Source organism: Pezoporus occidentalis, unplaced genomic scaffold, assembly GCF_034315485.1.
Source record: "Pezoporus occidentalis ecotype Australia unplaced genomic scaffold, CSIRO_AGI_Poc_V1 ctg31, whole genome shotgun sequence".
NCBI classification, from domain to species: domain Eukaryota; kingdom Metazoa; phylum Chordata; class Aves; order Psittaciformes; family Psittacidae; genus Pezoporus; species Pezoporus occidentalis.
In genome coordinates, this window is record NW_026915052.1 from 4,193,781 (window position 1) to 4,209,611 (window position 15,831).

At 45.9% G+C, this 15,831-nt stretch overlaps 1 protein-coding gene across 1 annotated transcript in view; it reads right to left on the reverse strand.

Annotated features, from left to right (window-relative positions):
* LOC134168394 (uncharacterized) overlaps window positions 1-10,836 on the reverse strand; it is a 45,498-nt gene extending 34,662 nt beyond the window's left edge. The window contains exon 1 of the mRNA XM_062628050.1: window positions 10,016-10,836. The gene's annotated coding sequence lies outside the window, so the exon portion shown is untranslated. The remainder of the gene's footprint in view (window positions 1-10,015) is intronic.
* Window positions 10,837-15,831: the final 4,995 nt, after the last annotated feature.

Sequence of the window (15,831 nt, forward strand, 5' to 3'; positions counted from 1 at the left end):
TCGAAATAGCTATGGATCCCACTTTGTACAAGTGGGACCTGAGTCCTTCATGTCTGCAACTGCCTTCCTCCACCCTTTGCATGTGTAAATACAACTGAAAAAAAAGCATATTAACATTTTCTTTCCTCTAAATACCCATGCTCAGGGGCCATCACACACAGATAAATGAGGAACTCCAAGATGGACTCTAGCCTTAGCTAAAATATATAACACAACAGATCTGCCGTGCTACAGTTAGAAGAAGCAGATGTACCTTGTGATATTAATTTATTCTAACATTATTTGAAGGGAAGAGATGGGGAGAGATATTGATATGTATGGCAGGTACTGACTGGTATTTCAAACCTTTGGCATTACCATATGCGCCTGGAAATAACTGCCAGCGCTATTGGTTGCTGTCACTGATGACAGCATAAAAATGACTACCTAATCTGCATATACAATTAAATAATTAGATGCCATATGTAAAAGCAGTTATTTATAGGTGTGGAATCAGAGGAAAAATTTAAGCTGCATCTTCGTAACATATCATCTCACAAATCAGATCCTCTTGAAGAGAGGGACAGATCTTCATTACTGAGTGCCCCATCTTATGTTAAAAAAAAAAATCCTAAAAGCCATAATCGATGTTTCATATTATTGATTCACCCCTGTGACGCACTGCATCAGTAATGCCTGCATCCAGCCTGCTGGCAGGAAGCTATAGCTGCCATCCAGAAAATGCCTGTCAACTCTCAGAGCTCACTATGAACAAAACAAGCTGGCAAAAAAAACACCATCCTACAGAAGGCCCATCCACCACGTTCAATGAAGGCTTGCTCTATTCTTACCAACAGCTGACCTAGATTCTATGCCTGAATGACAGCGTTTCCCAGCATTGAGGCTGTTGGGAGAATCAGAAATTCATGTCATGGTGGGGGAAGAAAGAAGATATAATCTTAAGGGAAAGTGATGGCATCCATTAGTCATAAAAAAGCTTTACTCAAATCTGCACAAAGCACTCCTCAACATGCTTCTGCTCTCATTCCAGAGTCTGGAAAGGGCTGCAGCCCGCATTTCAGCATACATGGCAGGACAGGCAGCCACTACTCCCTGGGGAGGCTGAGATGTGCCAAAGCCATGGAGGACATGACCGCACAGTGGGGTGGCCGCCTGCTGCTCCAGAGCCACCTGTAGCTTTCCAGCAGCTTGGAAGCAGCTCCTGCCCCTGGGCTGCCAGCAGAAAGGCTGTGCTGGATCACGGACTGCCAGTTCACATCATGCCAAGAGGAAAAGAGCCGGTGAGGTCTGCTGATCCCTACATTGCCAGGTTGTGATGGGATCCAACCAGACACAGAGCACATCCATCACTTCTGGGACACAAAAGAGGCCTTGACAAGGCAATGTCTTGTCCTGCTGGTGAACTATACGGGACACTTCTCCATCTGCCAGTTCTCCAAGAGATGGGAAGTGCATTGTGTGGCACTCAGTAATGTAATTATGGTGGTATGTGGCTCAGGGGAACTAAAAGGCTGGTCAGCCCTGTAGTAAGGGCCTCCAAGTCCTTTTCTTCCTGCCTCTGCTACTGATTCATTTTGTCTACAGTCATATTCCTCATCTCCCAAGATGCCAGCAGGCCTCTCCATATGCCAGACCCAGTAATCTTTCATATTAACCAATAACATTCACCGGGCCAGTGATCAGAGGACCCTGAGTGTGTCCACTGCTGTGATGGATGCCAGCTTGATGCTAGCCCTTGATGGCTGCTGTCACTGATACTGAGCTGCTCACAGGGAGTAGCTCCAGGCCAGCACCTGAGCAACATCCTCTTGGGTGGGCTGAGAAGGAGCAGGCAAGCAGGGGCTAGTGCAAGACACCCTCTGTACCCCCAAAGGTACAGTTCCCACTGAGGGCTATGCTGCAGTGCTGGTCATGGGGGACAAGGGCAGGAGCTGGGCAGTCAATACCAAAACATTTTGATCTGCATCATAGGTGTGCTCAGCTCGCTCCCTGAAATGTCTGTACACCAATGCGCGCAGCATGGGAAATAAACAGGAGGAGTTGGAAACCTGTGTTAAGTCAGGAGACTATGATCTGGTGGCAATTACAGAGATGTGGTGGGACAGCTCACATGACTGGAATATGGTCATGGAGGGCTATGTCCTTTTCAGGAAAGACAGGCCAGCCAGGAGGGGTGGTGGGGTTGCTCTTTATGTGCGGGAGGAACTACAATGCACTGAGTTCTGTCTGGGGACAGATGATGAGCGAGTTGAGAGTCTGTGGGTGAGAATTAAGGGGCAGGCTGGCAGGGGCGATACTGTTGTGGGTGTCTGTTACAGACCACCGGATCAGGGTGAGGAAGTTGACGAGGCCTTCTACAGGCAGCTGAGAGAGGCCTCACAGTCACAGGCCGTGGTCGTCATGGGGGATTTTAACTTCCCTGATGTTTGCTGGAAGGACCACTCAGCAACCCAGCCGCAGTCCAGGAGGTTCCTCCAGTGTGTGGATGATAACTTCCTCCTGCAAATGGTGGATGAGCCGACCAGGAGAGGAGCGCTGCTGGATCTCATCCTCACTAACAAGGAGGGTCTGGTTGAAGCAGTAAGGGTAGAGGGCTGCCTTGGTTGCAGCGACCACGAGATGGTGAAGTTCAGGATCTTGTGTGGTAGGACTAGTAGAATAGCAAGTAGAATTGCAACCCTGGACTTTAGCAGGGCAAACTTTGGCCTTTTCAAGCAATTGCTAGGGGAAATCCCGTGGGCAAGGCTGCTTGAAGGAAAAGGGGCCCAAGATAGCTGGTTGACATTCAAGGACTGCTTTTTCCGAGCTCAAGATCGGAGCATCCCGACACGTAGGAAGTCAAGGAAGAGGGCCAAGAGACCTGCGTGGCTAAATAGGGAATTGCTGGGTATGCTCAAGTGGAAGAGGAGAGTTTACAGGTCATGGAAGGAGGGGCTGGCCACTTGGGAGGAATATAAGGCTGCTGCTAGGGGATGTAGGAAGGCAGCTAGGAGGACTAAGGCTTCCTTAGAATTAAACCTGGCAAGAAGGGTCAAGGACAGCAAAAAGAGCTTTTTCAAGTACATGGCAGACAAAACTAACACCAGAGGCAATGTAGGCCCACTGATGAACGGGATGGGTGCCCTGGCGACAGAAGATACAGAGATGGCAGAGTTACTGAATGCCTTCTTTGTCTCTGTCTACTCTGCTGCAGGCAGTCCTGAAGAGCCCTATACCCCTGAGACCTTAGATGAAGTCAGGTCGACGGAGCGACTTGCCTTAGTCGATGAGGAATGGGTTAGAGATCAGTTGAGCAATCTGGACGTCCATAAATCCATGGGTCCAGATGGGATGCACCCGCGGGTGCTGAGGGAACTGGCGGAAGTCATTGCTAGACCACTCGCCATCATCTTTACCAAGTCCTGGGAAACGGGAGAGGTGCCTGAGGGCTGGAGGAAGGCAAATGTCACTCCGGTCTTCAAAAAGGGCAAGAAGGAGGACCCGGGTAACTATAGACCGGTCAGCCTCACCTCCATCCCTGGGAAAGTGATGGAACACCTTGTCCTTGGTGCCATCTTAAAGCATATCAAGGATAAGAGGGTTATGAGGGGCAGTCAACATGGCTTCACCAGGGGGAAATCATGTTTGACCAATCTCTTAGCCTTTTATGAGGAAATAACGCGGTGGATGGATGATGGCAGAGCGGTGGATGTGGTCTACCTTGACTTCAGCAAAGCCTTTGACACAGTCTCCCACAGCATCCTCACAGCTAAATTGAGGAAGTGTGGACTGGATGACCAGGTAGTGAGGTGGACTGCGAACTGGCTGAAGGAGAGAAGCCAGAGAGTTGTAGTCTATGGGGCAGAGTCTAGTTGGAGGCCTGTAACTAGTGGAGTGCCTCAAGGGTCAGTACTGGGACCGGTATTATTTAATATATTCATCAATGATTTAGATGAGGGAATTGAGTGTACTATCAGCAAGTTTGCTGATGACACTAAGCTGGGAGGAGTGGCTGACACGCCAGAAGGCTGTGCTGCCATCCAGCGAGACCTGGACAGGCTGGAGAGTTGGGCAGGGAATAACTTGATGAAATATAACAAGGGAAAGTGTAGAGTCCTGCATCTGGGCAGGAACAACCCCAGGTTCCAGTATAGGTTGGGGAACGACCTGCTAGAGAGCAGTGTAGGGGAGAGGGACCTGGGGGTCCTAGTGGACGACAGGATGACCATGAGCCAACACTGTGCCCTTGTGGCTAAGAAGGCCAATGGCATCCTGGGGTGTATTAGAAGGGGGGTGGTTAGTAGGTCGAGAGAGGTCCTCCTTCCCCTCTACTCTGCCCTGGTGAGACCCCATCTGGAATATTGTGTCCAGTTCTGGGCCCCTCAGTTCAAGAAGGACAGGGAGCTGCTGGAGAGAGTCCAGCGCAGGGCAATGAAGATGATTAAGGGAGTGGAGCATCTCCCTTATGAGGAAAGACTGAGGGAGCTGGGTCTTTATAGTTTAGAGAAGAGGAGACTGAGGGGTGACCTTATAAGTGTCTATAAATATATAAAGGGGGAGTGTCACGAGGATGGAGCCAGGCTCTACTCAGTGGCAAACAATGATAGGACAAGGGGTAATGGGTGCAAACTGGAACACAAGAGGTTCCACTTAAACTTGAGAAGAAACTTCTTCTCAGTGAGGGTGACGGAACACTGGAACAGGCTGCCCAGGGAGGTTGTGGAGTCTCCTTCCCTGGAGACATTCAAAGCCCGCCTGGACACATTCCTGTGTAACGTTATCTAGGTGTTCCTGCTCTGGCAGGGGGATTGGACTAGATGATCTTTCGAGGTCCCTTCCAATCTCCAGCATACTGTGATACTGTGATACTGTGATAGGTGGAGGCAGACAGCTAAATTCACATACATAAATTCAGGTCCTCTGATCACAGAGATGTTTCACCTTTTCTCCAGACAGGGACTGAGTCTACAGAAGGAGACTTCTGCTCATGCAGACCCTCACTGACTGCACCACACAGGCAGTGTGTGTGCCACATGTCCAGCGCAGGCAGAAGGCAAATGACTGCTGGGACCATGCTGTCAAAGAGCACCCCTCTTCCTCTGTTTGAAACCTCCAGAGTGGCCACCGAGAGGAGAATATAAGATATATCCACCTCTCAATTCACATCTGGTTCAGCAAATGCAAATGCCACATCATGCAGTTGGATTTTCCTCACTAACTCTTTTTTTTGCATGTTGGCAACATGCAAACTAGGTCAGTATTATTCCTACCAAACACTCGCTCTGGGTGTTATTTTTAGAAAACCATGTGATTGTCTGACTTTTATTTATGAGAGCACAGAAAGATCCCCTGTATATTTTCCTGTCTGTCTTGCTCAGGGTGGGGTTTTTTTTCAGTTTTTTTGGATGGGTTACTGAGATCTCAGGCCTCTTTTTAAAAGGCAAAGTCAGACTCAAACAAGAGACCTTGCAGGCTGCGTGCCTTGGCAGTCAACAAAAAAAAACACATCAGCAGTAAGCAAACCAAACCAGACAGGAGCCCAGAGAGGCTATGAAAAAGCAAGACAGTGATGCAGGTAACAAGGGACAAGGATATGGAGCAGAGAAGATGTGAGGGGTGTATGAGAGGTGGGGAATCGGGCAGAGTTTGAAGGATGCTAGAAAACACTGCACATATTTTTTCACAACTCCTGAAAGAGTAAAATCAAAATCTTTGCAAGAGTCAGCAGGAGAGGCAAGTTCAGCAACAGAAATCTTCCACAGAGATTCAAGTCTATTTTCAGAGACCTTTTCTTACCTTCTTCCCACAAACAAAACAACTTGAGGCAACAAAATCCTGTACCAGCTTTTCATTCAGCAGGTTAGCGGTCACAACCCTGATAGATATCCATCAGACAACCAAGCCAGGATGGAACTCCTCAAGGAGAAAAAGAGCCCCTGTAACCAGAACCTAGCAGGGACCCTCTGTGTCCAGGTCTCTATCTGCCTGGTTTTCATCTGGCCTGTCTGGGGAACCCAGAGACTTTGCCAAGTGTGTGAGTTAACAGGTGATTCAAGTTCTGGGGATGTGAATTCTTTTACTAACTTTGCATGGCCAGTGTGAAGAAGTCTACATCTCTGCTGATAATCCAAGACTGCTTTTATAACCAGACAAAAAAGGCACAGGCATAAGCAGTGCCCTTCCTTTCAAGCAGAAACAGACATTGAAAACAGGCTAGTCAAACAACATACCAGCACTGTCTAATTCTTTCCATCAACAATAGAAGCAATTCCAAATGAGTAGCTCAGATGCCAATGTATGTATTTCGGAGCTGATAAACCACAGGTTAAATTTCCATAAATTAACCACCACAAAAAGTATCAGAACCTAGACTCCAGGCACACAGGTCTTCTGAATTTCCACTCACATGAAACAATTCACATGTATATGATCTGCACGGTCAGCCGGTTGGCTGATGAGTCACTTCAGTGGGCTGCACATCTGACAAGGGCTCTGGCTGCTGGGGCAAGTCACCTCGGCAGGAGGGAAGTCCACAAGGAAATCCTTTGTGCTCAACCCCCAGGACAGCACCACTAGCCCAGGGCTTCTGCATGGCTGGGAGACACTGCTGGCTCTTGGCTTCAAAACTGGCAACATCAGATCTTGCTGCTAAGAGGGTGAAAGCATGGGCACACACTGGTCCTGCGATGTGGGAAAGGGAAGGGGTTGAGCTGGCTGGGAGGACCTGGTGCTCACCGACACCCTTTCTGCCTCTGCCCAGGAACTGCTATCCCAGGAACTAGGGCTTTTGGGGGGTCCCAGTTTCCTCTCTGGCAATCCATGAACACTGGTGGTATTGCATACACTCAAATTCAGAAAATCTGTTTTCAGCCATCATTTGTAATTGATCTCAAGCCCTGAAGCTTCCATCCCAGGCAGCCCTTCCTCCCTGAGCTAACTGCTGGTACCACTTCGGTGAATCCCCCCAAAAAGAAACAGGAACTTCGAAAGAAACAACATAGGCAGAGACAGAGACAACAGGACCAGATCCAACTCAGCTTCCAAACTACAAATAACATTTCTTTCTCCAGCAAAGACCACGCTGACACAGAGCATTAGGTACGCACTAGAGATAATGCTACACAAACTATGGCCTCCATGCAGGGGAGGCAACTGTAGATCTTCCTGCAAACAGAAACAACACAAATGAATGGGGAATGGGTAGGCCCTCTTCCAGGTGGCACAGCATGGGAACTCAGCTCTGTGTTTCAGGGGTAGTGAGTGAGAATTATATGCAGGGATGCTCAGAGCTATTGTAGGAACATGGGACGTCTCCTGCAAACTTGCTAGAATGGCCTGAGAATTAGCCATGCATCACTGTGTCATCATCTAATGCTGCTGTGCCACATGATTCCAACCCTGGTTCCAGGAAAACCACCATTTGGGATAAATATCATGAAGACAACTTCTTATAACCCCAACTTTCCATTTTTTCCCACCCCTCGTAAGACTCTCACATGGGTCACTTCTGTTACCTATCACCTGCAAACATCACATGTGACGTTGCACTGTATTTTCTGTAAATACACTTTTCTTGGATCAATTCATATGAAAATAAAATGTACTTCATCAGTCACTGAGACATGTTCTTTATCTTATTTTTAAAACCAGCAAACTAATGCCGCCTTAAAAAAGAACCAAAGGCAGCAATTATTCACCGCACTCATTAACAACAAAAACTCGTTTTCAGCCATTTCAGTCACCCTCCTGAAATTACACAGTTAGTTGTTGGTGCCAGATTCCCATTTATCTCAAGAACCTTTTGCAACAACAACAAACAACAGCTTCTTCTTCATTTACCTGGCTTCCCATAAGAGGAAGAACTCATGTTACAAAGGAAGGGCCACATAATCATGCCCTACTAGCTCAAGGGACATGGGACTTTTACAAGTCCCTTAGAAATTTCAATATACACAACACCTGGGAGAGTTATGAAAGGCCCAAGGAAAACAGCCTGATCTTGGTAACAGAAGTACTAATGAGTGCAGGACAATAGGCAGGCAAATAAAAAGCAGAAGGAGAAGTGTACTGAGAGCCAAGTTATCAGCTGTCCTGTAACAAGAGAGCAGGTGCAGGTCTGCTCTGCTGCCCACCAGCTCCATCCATTGTCCCACTGAAGCTCATGAAGCCACCCCAGAAGCTGAAGCTGTTGCAGAGGTGAGAAATGCAACTCCTCTGTTTCTGCTAACCAGACCACTCTAGTCCTCTCCTCCGCAAACTGAAGTGATGTTCCCCTCACTGCTATGTTTCCTCACGGGCAACATGCATGCGTCATTCCAGTGTAAAGCTGCTGAGAGAGATTCAGTGACACGTCAGTCAGGCACACACAAGACAGCCCTGAATTCCCTCTTTCTTTAAACACCCCTTGCTAGATTTTTACTTTTTACATGCATGAAATCAAGACTTTTCGTCTTTTTCAGGGAGGGTAATGTTTAATTTACAATGGCCTGCTAGCACCATGAATTTTGCATGACAGAAGCCCCATTCCACAACATCGTTAAACCTCTCCTCACTAGTCAGCAGGGCCCTGATCCATCAACCAGGAGATGTGGCATCTCCCCGTGGGAGCCCTGGCATGGGGGCTGGCTCATGTTGCCCACAAGCATTCTCCCTACTGACCACCACTGAAAACACAGCCTGCCCTGAAGCATTATCACCATAGAGACTGTTCCAGGAGACAGATCCACTGCATCAGCTCCCCCTCCCAACACTTCCCACAAAATCCGCCACCCCCTCCCCGTGCAGGCTGTTTGGAGATACACGGATGTGAGCAGAGGGTGGGCAGGTCTAGCAGAGCGTACTATCTGCTGCAAGGCCTCTGGAGGTTGCAGATAAGCAAACACAGGCAAGAGCAATGCTAAGGGCATAGATCTATAAGCAAAACAAGCCAGGCAGCAGATCAGACTTACCTTTCCACGATTTTGAGTCTAGTGCAGAATTCTGTTGATGCCTGTGGAGCTATGCCTGGAATAAGTGTTCAGAAAGGCCAGCCTTTACAGTAAAGCAGCCCATATACAACTTTCAACTAGCCACAGAAGATTAGCTAGGTTGGGGATTACCCAGATACTGCCTCTCAACAGCAACCACAGCTACATGACCATGTCATTTGCACATGTAACATAGGGCACACTAGCTTGAACCCAAGCAGGTTAAAGCTGTCCCTGTTCAGCACAGAAACCAGCAGGCTTGTTACATACCTTTCACAGGTAGAAGACCCAAGTATGTTCTTACCTGTTAACTAACATATAGTTTGGACTAGCCAGTATCTGGTTTTATCTCGGTTACCCATTCCACATTGTCTGTGATAGCTGAAAGCTGACAATATCTAAGTGAACCAGCCAATGCTGAAACAAGAACTTGCTGTGGAGCCTGTAAAAGCTGTCCCAAGTGTTAGGCAGCTGGTGTGCTGACACTGTTGCCTATGTGCTGAGTAATGATGTCTCGCTGTTTCTTTGTGCTCTCTTACCCATCTCTTTCCATCTGTTGTTTCTTGTCTTCCACTTGGATTGTATGATGTTCATAGCAGGGCATTCTGTTAGCACCCAGCAGACAATCTGTGACAGGGCACCACAAAATCAGTCTGATTGACTTGTGTGAGACATCAGTGAATTAGAGTTGATGTTGTACAGGAATGTGTATATGTCATATGAATGGGTTAAGCATGGTGTGTCTGGATGGGAAACGTGACTCAGAAGTGTTACTAACAGTAATTCTTCTCCTGTCCATAAATATAAGGAGGAAATGGAAGAAATGGAATGGGTAGAAAAAGACAGAAAGGCAAAAAGACAGCAGGCTGTTGGGCAAGCCTCCTCAAATATAAACACACTAAATTACAGGTACACAGATCAGATGCTGAGAAGAGCTGAGCATTTGCAACTCCCACACACATTTCCATTTCTTCATTTATAGCTATTAACATTGCATGCTTTTTCATTCTGTTTTTGCTTCATCTGTCACATAGATAGACCAAGACTTGGATCTTATCTTCCTGACTTACTGGCATATCACGTGCATACACAGCTACACCCACAGGTCGAAGCACCACTTTTGCTGCCTTCTGTACATGATGATAGTGCAACTACGCTAGTCACCAGGACAACAGTCACAGCCTGTCAAACTGATAAGAAGTTGGTCAGCTGGGTTCATGCTCTGAGAGAGAGCAAGACCAAGGCAATAAATGTAATACACAGTGGTGAACTGCAAATGGCAGTTGGTTTTCCCCTTAGGGAGCTGGAATGATAACAAAAATGAAAGCAACAAAGAAAGAAGAGGGTCTGAAGAGACTTGCTGTTTAACTTTTAAAGCTCCACAGTTAATGGGAAATCGAAAGCATTCAAATAAGACACAGGACTGGAGCTCAGATATGGAGCTTATCTCAGCCCTCCCATGCAAAAGGTGCAGATTTGAACCCACATAGTCCCAAATTTCCAAAAGTGACCAAAGCTATTGTCATGCCAATGGGCTCAGAGGTTGTCCCTGCTGGACATCAAAGCAGGGGCAACTGAAAGAAATAACCATTATATTCTAGACATTCTTGGCTGCTAGAATTGATTCTCCCTAGCAGCAGCCAGGACTACCTCATGCCAGCACCCAAGGTGTCTCCTGGCTGAATCCTCCCTGCTGCAGGAGGATGAACCTAGCTCTCTCCACAAAACAGCCCCACCAAACAGCACTGAGCCGAACTTAGAACTGGGACATGCCATTCAAGAAAACTATTTTGCCAAACAGGCATATGGTAAATATGGAGATCAAGTTATAAATCCAATCTTTTCAGTGCTGCCAAAGTTCAGGGAAACACAGAACTGGTATCTCTCATGTTCAGTCATATGACTTCAAGGCCCACAGTCCACAGACCATTTTGACAGTGCAGAAAGAGATATGAAAGACAGTCTGAAAAGAAAACCAGTTGTAACCGGAAGACAAGTCCATTTTATCATGTTATCTATAGCCTATGGCAGGGGGGATGTTATAGACTGAATTTAACAAAGTGGTAAAGCCTTGTCAGGACAAGAACGAACTGTATAGGCAAGTGAAGTTCAAGCACTCTGATAAGGGCATTCCTTGTAAAACTGTATCCCTGTCTCTTTAAGTGATACTCACAGACACAGCAGGGCTTCTGTCAGAGCAAAGCTTGCATTAGCTATGTTCAAAATGAGGTCTGGAAATGCAGGTCACACTGGTCAAGCTCTAATCTAAATGGGAACAAGGGAGGAATACAAATGCTGTCCTGCTGTATGACACAGGATCAGGTAGACAGGCCAGCCAGTGATGAAGGAGTAGGAGATAGTTAAAGGTCTCCTCCCCACCTCTGCTCAGCAGTCCTTCCTAGACACAGAGGAAGAACTTCAGCCTCCTTTTTGCTGTTTCCCAGATGAGATTCAGCAGTGAATTCTCTTGTTAGAAAGGCGCTCCAACACCCAGCCACTCTTCCCTATCCCCTAGCCTGCACGTTAGGGAATAGGGAACTGCATAGCCAGCTGCACAAATTACTTGGATGGGGCTAAGATAGACACAACAGTCCAACACATTCAAGGCCTTTCTGAGCACAACAAAGCAACTCCACAAAACAGAAAAATGTTGTCAAGGCCATATAGGTGGGTTTCTTGCATTTGTTCTGCATCTCAGTCACAACAGGCAGGTGTAATGCAGGGAGACAAAGAGGCCTTTCTCAGCAAGCAGTGTGGCACTGCACTCCTGGATCACCTCAGGCTACAGTCTGCCTGCCCAGTCCCCTTTCCCCTGTTTTGAGTGTAGCTACATCCTTTCTGTATCAAGATGTGGATACTTAATGCACGTTCACCTTTGCCCTCAGCTACAAGCTGTTTCTGCTTAGCTAATGCTTTTTTTGGCAAGCTCAGCCAGGCAAGCCAGAGCTCAGTTTGCACCCTGATCAGCTGAAGCACAGATGACTGGCTCTGGGAAATGCTGCAGAGATATGGCCAAAATGAACTGAACTCACTTAAATGGAGCTGCAAATTGCTCTGTGCTGGGACTTGGCCAGCTTGACTGTAGCCCATGACTGGGCATCCTGCCACAGCCAGAGGACAAATAAAATAAATAAATCAGGTGTTTCTTCTAAGCACATATTATCAAGAGGTTTTCAAAGCAGGATTTATAAATGCAATCCTGTCTGTCCTCAGAGCCTTAGCATGGACTGTGCACAATGACAGACCCTCTAAAAAGCTTTAAACACAGTGTAAGAAGGTAAGAGCAAGAGTTAAGATACATGGAGCTCTTCACAGTTCTGGCACAGCTCTCCCATGCAAGTGATGCACGCCAAGCTTTCAGAAGTGGTAAGAGAAAATGGCTAAAGCTTAGCTGGTCCTGAGTAAAGGCTTAAGAATTTAACTTCCTTTTATCTACTGATTTTATTTATTCATTGGGAAGCAGCCATTAGTCAGTGCTCCATGAAAACAACTGCCATGGGAAACCTATGACTAATAACTCCCCTTTGATTCACTCATTCTCATTAGCAGGTTTTTGGAAGAATATGTTTGTAAGAATATGTTGCACAGCCTCTTGTGCAATAGCCCTGTGCAGAGTCCAGAGATGTAGGGAGACAAACCTCTCCAATACTGACCAGTCTTTCAAAGATCTCTCAGCAGAAATACGTAGGTTGGAATCACTATGGCAAACACAACACTGTTTGCAGACCTGGAGCACAGTAAGTAAACAGGCAAAATCAGCCAAATCTGCCGCAACCCAAGGTAAGCTACAGAGCTGCCTCTTTAAGACCTTTGCTAGGGAAAGAGGAGACATTACTGAGCAGTTTACTCCATAGCAGCAGGTAACGAGGTTTGCGCTGACAAGCAACCCAGCTAGCAGGCTGTGACTTGGCAGCCCACCACTGCTTTGCCTGCTTCCCTGCTGCTCCAGGGATTGAGTAAGCTGCAAGAGATCTGCCTGCACACGTCACAGCATATGCCTCCCGGAGCACCAGAATTAGCACGTTGCTGTACAAGGTGCAGGGGACAAGTCATTCACCCTGCTGCCCACCCAAACGCTTTGCAGGGTGCAGAACACCCTAAACTCAGGACTCTCTGCAGAGGAAGCAATGGGATGCCCTCATATCTGCGAGCGGAGACATTTCAGGCTTCACCTGTATGACTCAGCTGCTCACCACAAGTCTCTGTGGGAGCAGCAGTGGCACTGAGATTCCCAGTTTGTTACCTGTAAAATGAAAATAAAGCTTATCAAAAGTGTGCTAGTAAACACCTTCCAGAGCATGCAGACTCACACAGAGGCTCACCCTCGCAGCAGATAAGCTATCAAAACCCCTTGCTGCAGCACTGCTTGTCTTAGTGCACCATATTAAAAAAAAAAAAAAAAAGCAAGGAAAATGAGTGCCTTCTTTAGCCACAGTAGCCACAGTAGCTGCTACTAACTAAAGCACCGAATATCTACAAACTAAAGTCAACCATTTATAAGCATACATCTTTGAAGACAAAAGTATTATATCTATATGCCATAATCAGGGATAAATGCACAAAGCTACTATCAGGAAAGACATCCCAGAAGCGAAGTCTCCAAGTTAAACTGGCACATTATCCACTGGTGTAAAGTGGTGAATTTCCATGGACTTGAATGAGCTCCCATGTATTTGCTTATAACTTTCAAGATCCCACCTGCATGCACATGCTCTCCCTAACTTGACCTAGAACAGAGAATTCCTCCATCACTTAGACATCTATTAATCTGTCCCCTTTGCAAACAAGCAGACATAAGAGGACCTGTATATTTATTACACACTTCTGAATAAGTCATGCCCAGTATCTAGGACAAACAATACATTAAACCCTAAAAAACCCTTTGAAAGTTTTTTTCCTTCTGGAGACAACAATTGAAATGTAACATGATAGAAAGAGAACAGTAAATCATTCATGAGAAAGGCTGAAAACAAACTGTGGGTGAGCAACAGCAAAGCAACACTGAAAACAGCCGGTCCCACTCTTCTCAAACTCTTGTCTTTCAGAGGGTGGTATGGTTGTGAGCAGCTTTAAGAGGCCCTACTTTGTGTACTTCAGTGCAGACAAGACATACCACATACAAAATCCATGGAGAACTGCACAACCATGAGTTATAGCTTATTCAGATGCCCCATGACTACATCAGGCACTGAAGCAAAAATGCTACTGTGCTTAGAAGTATTTGTGCAAATAAGGCTTAACAAAAAGGCATGTTAAGGACATGAGTGAAGTCAGTATAAATTAGATTCCCAAGGGCTGAATAATGTTTTATACCAGTCATCTCACTTACATGCACACAATGACTTTGGAATCCTAAAATCAAGTTCTGAAAGAGTCACACTGTCAAAATGTTTACAGCTACCACCTAATGTAATCCAGTGGTTGGTACCATAGTTTCCTAGATGAGTGTGGTAGCCACAAATCATGTTATGAGCATTTATTTCAGATCACTTCAACTCTGAGAAAATGCCTGTTTCAGGAAAGCTTGTTTCTCAAAACTATCTCAAGCAAAGGGCTCAAAACCAATCAATAGGGACAAGATTTGTTTCTTAGAGTCTTAACGTCCTTGCGCTTCAAGGCAAAATTCAGCCCCCATTATGCACTTGAGCATTCATTGACCCAACTGTGTATCTTAAGGCCTTTCAAACACTGATTTTAAAAACAGTTCAAGGAGGTAATATTCTTGTAAGAAATTTCTGCTTTCAGTGTGTCTCCTGGGTTGATCTCAAAAAGAAAAAATCTACATTATAAGAACATGATAAACTACAGTCAATACCATGTCTGACTTGGATTCACATTCAGGGGTATTTTAGCCTTGTTTCTTAAACAAGCAAGATTTATGCAATCATGTTGTATGTATCCATGTGCATGTATGCACTCACCTGTCTCTTCAGCCCCAGCTACCCGCTCCTGAACTCCGTGGATAATTCCAAATACACTGATAGTCAGGTACATGAGGCACGGGTAGATGGCTAGAGTGAGACATTATTAGTGCTCTGAGCCAGGTTTCATTAGCCATGACAGAATCCCCAAAACCAGGTTCAACTGATTACACCACTCTTGGAAACCATGCGTGTTATCAGCTATTTTAATATTGCTACTGGTCTATGTAATATCCTAAGCATACTTAACACTTCGCATCTGCAAACCATAGAACAAAGTTTCTGCCTCTATTTTCTTATTTTCAGTACCACTTTGTTTTTTGGCCTTTTTTTCTGCTTGGCCAGTAATTTGCTTTAGTAACATAAATATTTGAGCTGCAAACTACCAGAGCATTTAAAGACTGGTACTGCATTGCAGTCATATATTACTTGCTTCATTACAAAAGGTAATCCCTGTATTTTTATTAAGAGGCCTGCACCAGCTGCCTTCAAGCTTAAGGCAGAATATACCAAACAAGCAGCAAATTATGGATTACAACATACAAATTCACATTATCCACTCCAAAACCTGAAATGCCCTGAAAAATACCTTTAGTGTTTCAAGAGAGGCAACTCTGTAAGGGGTATAAAATCAGACTTTGGAAACAAAACTTTTCCTGCTATATGTGTAGCTGTCTGTTTCCAAATGTGTGGTTCTGTCCTCCAGGCCAAGCAGCACCTTCAAAAGTTTAGTTCTGGAGAATATAAAGATTATCCTTTGCCTTCAAAACAGCTCCTTCCTTTGCTTTCAGCACAAGCATCAGGGATACTTTCTCCTCTACTAGATCTGCCAGCAGAAGAACAAATATAATCCTTGGCTGGGTCTCAGTACTGCCTACAAACCCCAGCTCTCCCAGCAATGCCCTCATATTACTCTAAAGTAAAGAAACTCCTCCATGCTAAAATGAACAGAATAGAAGAGCAAA